Source organism: Camellia sinensis, chromosome 6 (assembly GCF_055761805.1).
Source record: "Camellia sinensis isolate YWXY chromosome 6, ASM5576180v1, whole genome shotgun sequence".
Classification (NCBI taxonomy): Eukaryota; Viridiplantae; Streptophyta; class Magnoliopsida; order Ericales; family Theaceae; genus Camellia; species Camellia sinensis.
In genome coordinates, this window is record NC_138966.1 from 203,575,647 (window position 1) to 203,584,214 (window position 8,568).

Sequence of the window (8,568 nt, forward strand, 5' to 3'; positions counted from 1 at the left end):
CCCAGTCAAATCTCTCAGTAATACCATTGAGCAACTCTGCTATCTGTTCGTACTTCATGGGCCTTAAAGTTTCACTCTCAAAGCCAAACTTTTCATGTTCTGTACCTATTCTGTAGAATCCACATTATGAAATTCACAATTCAGAACAGGATAGAGAAAAACATTCAATTACCAGTAGTAATTGGATTTTGAAATTATTTTGCGACACCAGAAAATGGAATTGGAATCTGCAAACAGGTCCAGAATAAACAATAATTGATGTGGACAATGGAATTCAATGTTTAGTCAATTGCAATATTGGAGCTTCATGTCCAGGTAACCAAAATACCTCCTAGGTTCATTTCATTTTTATTAAAGTTATTAGCCAACCATGTGATCTGGTAAGTTAGAAGTTAATCAAAATAAAAAAATAAAAACATCAACGTATCTTCAAGTACAATATACAACAAGAGATGCCACCTGAATCTAAGTACCAAGGAGAGCTAGAAGTTGAACCTCCATTTCTCCTTAGGCTTGTACCTAGAAGCAAGGTATGCTACAAGATCCTTTTTCGTCAATCGCTCTGTAGCAATCATAGCATCCTCTAGGGGCACTTGCATTGACAATTGCTCGGTGTCCTCATTTGTACGATACTCTTGCACTGTCTAAATGCAAACCATGCATTGTCGTTGTATAATTCGATAATAAGGATGGAAAACTTGTGCAAGTTTCCTTAAATTTGGATGCCTCGATACCTCTCCCTATGTTGAAAACAAGACTGTAGCCCATTTTAGATCTTTTGTTCTCAGAATGAATGCAGTGTGATGGACCCACCTGGGACAAATGTGCCATGTTGTGCCCCTGCAAAATCATACACAATCTCTCTGTTAACAACTCATTAAGCCAAAACTATCCACAATCAGTTCACCAATAAGAAGTACTTTCAAATTCATTTTCAGCAAATCATGATAAACACTAATGCTCTATTTGGTTCAATGGAATGAGATGGAATGATCATTCATTTCCAATGGTGAATAATGATTCCATTTATAATGTATTTTTTATCAATTGTTTTTTGATCAACCAAACATGGGGATGGATATTTTGAGGAATCATCATTCCATTCCACAATATTCCAGTGGACCAAACACTATCTAATCGAACTAGGTAGTGAAATCATTCAATTGAATTTGGTTTAATAGTTATTCACATCACAAAGACAAACTAAACCCATTAGCCCAATTTACAACCACCACATAAAATGGGCTAATTATACTGGTGGTCCCTACATTTTATCTCATGTCATTTTAGTCCTTACAGTTTCAATGGACTCAATTTTAACTCTTAATTTTAGATTTTTGTGTCAATTTGGTCTAATTAGTATTGTCGTTGGCGCTTTTGATAAAGAGTTGAGTAAGTTTATAATTTTGTCTTTAAGAAATATGACACATGCCAACTATGTGTGTATCTTTCATAATAATTATTAAAAGTTGTAATCAATTTGACCGAATTGAATTCAAGGTCAAATTATTTATCAAAAAAATAAATAAATAAATTGAATTCAAGGTCAAATTGAGTCAATTGAAATTACATGGACTAAAATGACACAAAGACTAAAGTACATGTACTACGGTCGTAATTTTCCTAAATAAAATTAAAATGGCAATGTGAAGTTCACAAGTTAGTCAAAGACCTCAAATTCTAGAAATACAAATTCAGTGGTGCCACAACCACTCAAATCGGGGCTGGGGGTCGAGTCCCTGTCGGGTCGGGTTCATATTGCCATCCCTAATCTACAACCACAAACCAAAAAAGTGCATGAATGTTGGGTAAACAATATTCTTTTTTTGCCAATATGGATTTCAATTTAAGTTTGTATGACTCTTAAAGCACAACCACTATCAATACAGAAATTTTTGGCACAACACAAAATGAATTTGAGTTTCGCTTCCTGAAATTTTGCTGTCAAAACATTTTGTCAATAAAACAAATGGGCAGGCTTTTTCCCAGTTTGAGATTAGAATGAAGTGTGTTGTTAGGCCTGTGGTGGCCCACCACAAGTTCTATTTTGATAATCTGAATTGTTGACAAAATTTGATTTGATCAAATAGCTATCGATATCCTATCAACGTGATTTTTTATAAAGATAAAGTACTTGACGAGTTCTACACATTGTACGGTTCAAATTATCAAAATAGGATCCATGGTGGGCTCTATAGACCCAACGACACCATTTAGACAAGACTGGCCCAAAACAAATACACAAGTATACAAGAATTTAGGCTTGTTTAAAAAAGTAGAATAAAAACTAATTTTTTGATTTTTTTTTTTTAAAAATGCATAAAAAAGTAAAGAAGAGATGTGACCTAAAAAAATCAAAAAAATCAAGAGTAATGCTAGGAACGTTAAATATTTTACTAACATTTCTACCAAATGTCTCATATGGGTATGGAACCCACATGAGACTCATACAGTGGTGCTGTTTGGTGTAGCTGTTAAAACAGATTATAGATTATAGCTTAACAGACTATGGATTATGACTTTAATCAAAAGCTGTTAATTTGTTTGGTATGGCTGTTGGATTATAGATTTAAGTTGCTGAGTAGTGTTTGTTAAATAAGTTGTGAGTAGCTTTTTCAATTAATTTTTATTTTTTATTATTCACTATTTGTCTACATTTTTTATAAATAATAATAATAATATTTTATAATCCATTTTGGTCTTTTTCTATTTATAAAAAAAAATAAAAAAATCTAAGAATATAGCCGTGAATTAACATGTCCACAGCAGAAGCTGATAATCAGAAGCAAGGGGTGAACAGCTTCTCAGAATCAGCTTTTTTGACTTAAAATAAGTTGTTAGAATCAGAAGCTGATAAAAAAAATCTAAGAATATAACTGTGAATTAGCATGTCCATAGCAGAAGCTGATAATCAAAAGCAAGGGGTGAGCAGCTTCTCAGAATCAGCTTTTTTGACTTAAAATAAGTTGTTAGAATCAGAAGTTGTTTGAAATAAGTTTAACCAAACAGTCCAAAATAACTTTTTAAAAGCCAGAAGCCATAAGCTGGCTCAAAAAAGCCCCACCAAACACCCCCAGTGTGTGTCACACACCCATGTAAGACATTTGATGGAAATATTAGTAAAATATTTGAGGTCCTTAACATTTTTTAAAAATCAAAAATTACTTTTAACCATATTCCCAAAACAAGCCTTAATTGATTTGGTTAAAGTATAAATCAACCGGAAAATGAGGTGGCTCTCTCAACAACTCTCCGTCACAAAAAATCTTAAGATCATCAACTCCATAATCCAAAAATAATCCCTTAAATACCAAGATTCGAAAAGTTATAAATGAATTCAAAATAGAGGGTCGTTTTGGCAAGTTGGTAAAAAATAAGCTTTTTGGTTTTTTGGTTTTTTTTACGTCACATCACTTATCTACTTTTTTTTATATAAAAAAGCCAAAAAGTCAAAAAAAGTCAATTTTTTACCAACTTTTTAAAACACCACAGAGATTCAAAATACACAAATGGTAGGTCTGACCAATCGATCGGAGCAACAACATTATTATGAGGTGTCTTATATTTACTCTATAATACTACAAAAGATGTTGTTTGAAAGCCTTTATGGGATCCAAGGACAATACTCCAAAACTCAAATATGTTTTTCTAGATTTTATTTGACACAAATAAATAACAACACCCAATTAGTACACATTAATGTATGTTTGGGAGGGAAGAGATTGAGTACATACCTAAATAATTTGTTTGTTAGGGGAAAGATTTTATTTGTTATTTGACACAAATAAACAAATAATTTAAATTAAAAATAAAAAATTCAAAATTTATTTTGTTATAATAATTAAACTTTAGAGTTTGTTTATAATTTTTCTTACTAATTTTTAACTGTAAGCACTGAAGTCAATTATGCAAACGGGTAGTACCCAAACTCGACCCGACAAGACCGAATACACTCGAATCCACCTAATTGGATCCGAATATGAATCGGGCTCTCTCTCTCTCTCTCCCATCACCAAATTTCGATTTCACAGCTTGTTCTCTTTCTCGCGATGGAGACAGACTTCTTATCTGGCTCTGGCAATGATGCAAGGATGATTTTCTGCAAACTTTTGATTTCAGACTTAACGTTCGTATTTCGGTCTCAAGGTTAGGTTTTCAATTTTTTTTTATTTTTTTTGTTGTCAATTTTCATTATGGTTCATCATAAGCAATTGAAAGCCTTATTGCTTGTTAGTTCTCTGTAGATTATATCTTGAGAATAAACTCTGTTTTTTGTTTATGAAGTGCCATGGTTTATGCATTGAATGAGTTGGATAATCAAAGTATCCAAATTTTGATTTTAGGGTTTGTTTGGGTGGTTGTGGATTTAAAATCAAGGGATTTGAGGTTGGATTTTATAAAAATATTGGAGACTTAAAGTTCTTATAGGTGGATAGAAGAACTATGGAAGAAGATAAATTGAGATTAAAAAATGTACTTTGGTAGTATCATTGTAGCTAGAAGAAGAATTCTCAGAATGATTTAAAATAACTACTTTAAATCCATCATGATAAAACTATCTAATTTAACTTTGACATTCATAGATGAATTATCAAACTTAAATGCATTTTAAATTCCTGAATTCAAATGGAACCTTACTATTTTTGTTAGTTTTGTTTGGCATGAAAGAATGACTGTATGAATAGTATTTTGCTATTAAAAAAAAAAACACAGATTGGATTTCTGTGTAAAGTGGATTTAGATTCAGATTGAAATTATCCGATTTGATGCATTTGGATTCAAATGAATATTTAATTGAGTCGGGGTCTGATTTTTCCACATATGATCCGAATCTAAGACGTTGGCAAGCCTGGCATTGATCATTCTATTTTACAAACAGTATTATTACTTTAGGAATGCAGAGCAAACGTCAACCAAAGTTGTTCACTTATCGTAGTTCATGTAAGCTCACGCCTTCTAGGTGTTCGACAAAAATTCCAAGAGAAGCACCCCAAAAACAGAGTGTAAGAACATGGGCAACAAGGGAGCAAACAAGAAAGCACCCAATCTTACTTCTGGATCTCAGGCTTCAATCACACTGAGAGAAGAATCTAGGGAGAATAAACAGCCCAACGTCAATAGGAAGTCCATGTTGAAGTTAGAGCATCTATAGAACCTCACAGTGTGGGCCAGTGGTGAAGCCTCTATACCTTCTCTAGGTGCCTTTTTCGAGCACCAATTGGCAAGTCCCTGGGGTCATCACCTAACCCATCATTGTTTCCTTGTCAGAGGTGCAACTAATCTCTCTCTCTCTCTCTCTCTCTCTCTCTCTCTCTCTCTCTCTCTCTCTGTCTATATATATATATATATACATGCGTGTGTGTCTATGTGCCCCATGCATGCGCCTGATGTGTTTGTGATTGCATGTTGGGTGTTTTATGCTATTTGAAACAATTGGGAACACGGGATTTGATCAACTAGAGGAACCATAGTAAAGACACTGGTTAAATCCATTTATACTTGATTGTGTTTTCGTAGTTGTATGTATTTGTATAGATTGACTATGTATTTGTGGTATAAGTATATTGACTAATGCTAGACCTTCAAATTGATATGAAACATGTTCGTTATGTTATGGAGTGATTGGTTTGCTCAACCTTTCTCAAGATGGTGTTATTCTTCTTTTGGACTTTTTTGCATATCAAATAATGTTTGTAACTTTGTAAGCTACAACAACCCATAGATACATGAAGAATGGTACATTAGAGAAGCTAGGTACGCTAGTTTTGCACAAATGTATGTACCTTGTAGAGGATGCCTTATCCTCATTTCTTCCTTTTAATTAGTCAATAAAACTAATTTTGTTGTTGATAAAAAATAAAAAAATAAAAAATTTATATACCTTGTATAAGTTAAGCATTTTATGTTTCTACATCTCTATGCACCTTTTTACACCTTTAGAAAGGCTTTCTGGCTGAAATATTAGAATCTTTGGTAAGTTGAATGCATGGCCAGTAATGGCATCTTTATGGCTAGACTGATCACAGAGATAGAAAAATGGAGGTTCCTAGAAGGTGTTAGACCACTAGCTACACAGTTATGCGATTGTGGTTCCTAGCAGTAAATAGATTACTGATCACATGTCAATACATGATTGTTCCTGGTAGTGGAGAGGCTACTAATCATATGTCAAGACATGATGATTCCTAGTAATGTAAGAGTCTACTGATCCTATGTCAGGACGTTGTGATTCCTAGTAGTAAAGTGACTACTGATCATAGGTTAAAACATTGTGATTCCTAGTATTCAAAAGTCTACTGACCACATGCTGAGAAATTAGTGATTTCTAGTGATAAGACTACTGGTCATGTTATGAAGTTCCGAATAGTAGACAATTGAACACTGGATTTATGTTTCCTAATAGGAAGGCTATTGGCTTCAGAGTGACATGTTGGACCAAACTTGTTTTGGCGCCTTGAATTCAAGAAAGACCTAATTCGGTTAATGACGGTCTGGGAATATGTTTTCTATGATATGATTTTGAGAGTTTCATAATCATTTTGACACGAGGAATTGTTTAAAGACCCTGTATGAATTTTTGAAAAGGCCAAAAGCCTTCGTATAAATTCTACAAATATGGGGGTGTCATGCAAAGATGGTAATACCCAAACCCAATATGGTTAGGATAAGCCTTAAAATCTGTTGACTTTGTATTCAATGGTTATGCACAATATAGTAGTGTATATCGGTTTTTTGTGTGAACAAATATGATATTTAGATTTACGTTATCATGAAATTGAGGAAGCGATTTTCATGAGAAAATAGATGAGCCTAGAAGATAATATGCTAGGACTTTAAAGTTCTTCTATCTAAATCTTCTTCAACCTATATGGTGGCTAGTAAGGCTAAAAGCTTCTTTGAAGTTATGATTTCTCTAGAAAATTTATCTTTATCTTGCATAGGTAGTAAGCCTTGGGATGCAAGTGAATGAAAGCCGATGAGATAGGCTTGCTATCAACGGATACAGACAAAGAGAAGGCTTGGATTACTTTGATATGTGATCACCAGTTATAGTGAGTGTGATCGCAATTGTGCGACATCTGGAAATACATCAAGATAGATGTTCAGATAGCTTTCCTATATGAAGTTTTAGTTGATTAAATCTTTAAGGTTTGAATACTTGAGAAGATATTCAATAATACCAAGTAGATACTGAAGTCTAAGTTTGATTTGGGCCTTGCAGATATGATTCTGGGTATTAAGATTACCAGAATATCTAGTAGTCTTGTACTTTCTCAGTCTTATTATGTTGATAACATACTTGAGAAATTTAGTAAATCAGATACAAGTGTGTTGAGGTCACTGGTAGACTTAAGTCTACATTTGGCCGAGAATAATAGTGAGAGTATATTTAACTAGAATATTCTTAGGTCATTGTAAGTTTAAAGTATTTGATGAGTTGTACAAGGCCATGTATAGCCTACTCACTAAATAGGCTAAGTAAATACACGAGTAATCCCAACTCCTATCTTTAAAGGATGTTTGTGCAGGTACTAAGGTATTTACACTACACCTAGGATTATGGGTTGCATAACACTTGATATCCAATTGTACTAGAAGGGTACAAAGGCACCTTCTGGATATCTGATACAAAAACTACAAATCCATTAGTGGATATGTTTTCTCTAAATTGGAGCTACAACCGTGTCTTGGAGATCTTCTAATTAAATGTGTATCACGAGATCAATGATGGAATCGGAATTTAGTGCTTTAGATAAAGCTACTAAAGTAACTGTATGGCTTTGCTGTTTTATTGAGGATATTCCATGTTGATCAAAACTTGTGCTAGCAATTTTATATTGGTAGGGCATAGATGGAAGGTCTACATAGTTCCATATAATGACTACTCTCGTGTGTTGTCACTATAGACTATATACAGTCTAAGGATGATATTACAGATCCGTTAACCAAAGGGTTAAATCAAGAGTTAGTAAAAAGTTATCAAAAGGAATGGGGTTAAGGCCTTTAGTGAATGTTACCGGAATGGAAAACCCAACCTAGTTGATTGGAGATCTCAAAATCTAGGTTCAAAGGTACAACCTAATTGCATGTAACGGGTGAGTCACTGTAAAGGGAAATCCTCGTACCCATTCCTTTATACAGTGATACCCTATGGGGTAGAAGGTTAAATTGATGCTTTTAATAACCTCAGTACTATGAGTAGTCAATCGTGGTACAACGAGATACCTTATGTAGGTCACCTATGTGAGTGCAAAGTGGGGCCGCTTCTTTAAGAATTGACAAGGCTGAATTCTTTAAAAACACTCACTGAACCAGGCTAGTGTTCCAGGGCCAAACTAGACACACCAGTGAGAACAAGAACAATGGTTAGAGAAACTCCTATATGAGGTCTATTATCTCAGTTTACATAAATGACAGAATAGTTCAAGACATCACGTTCACTAGTCAGCCAGTAAATCCGATAGGCTTTTACTACGAAAGGTTCAAGGCCAACAACTACCTTTTCTGATGCAGGATTATTCTGTGTGCTCTCTCTCAGAGTCTTTGTTGTTAAGCATTGTCCATTTT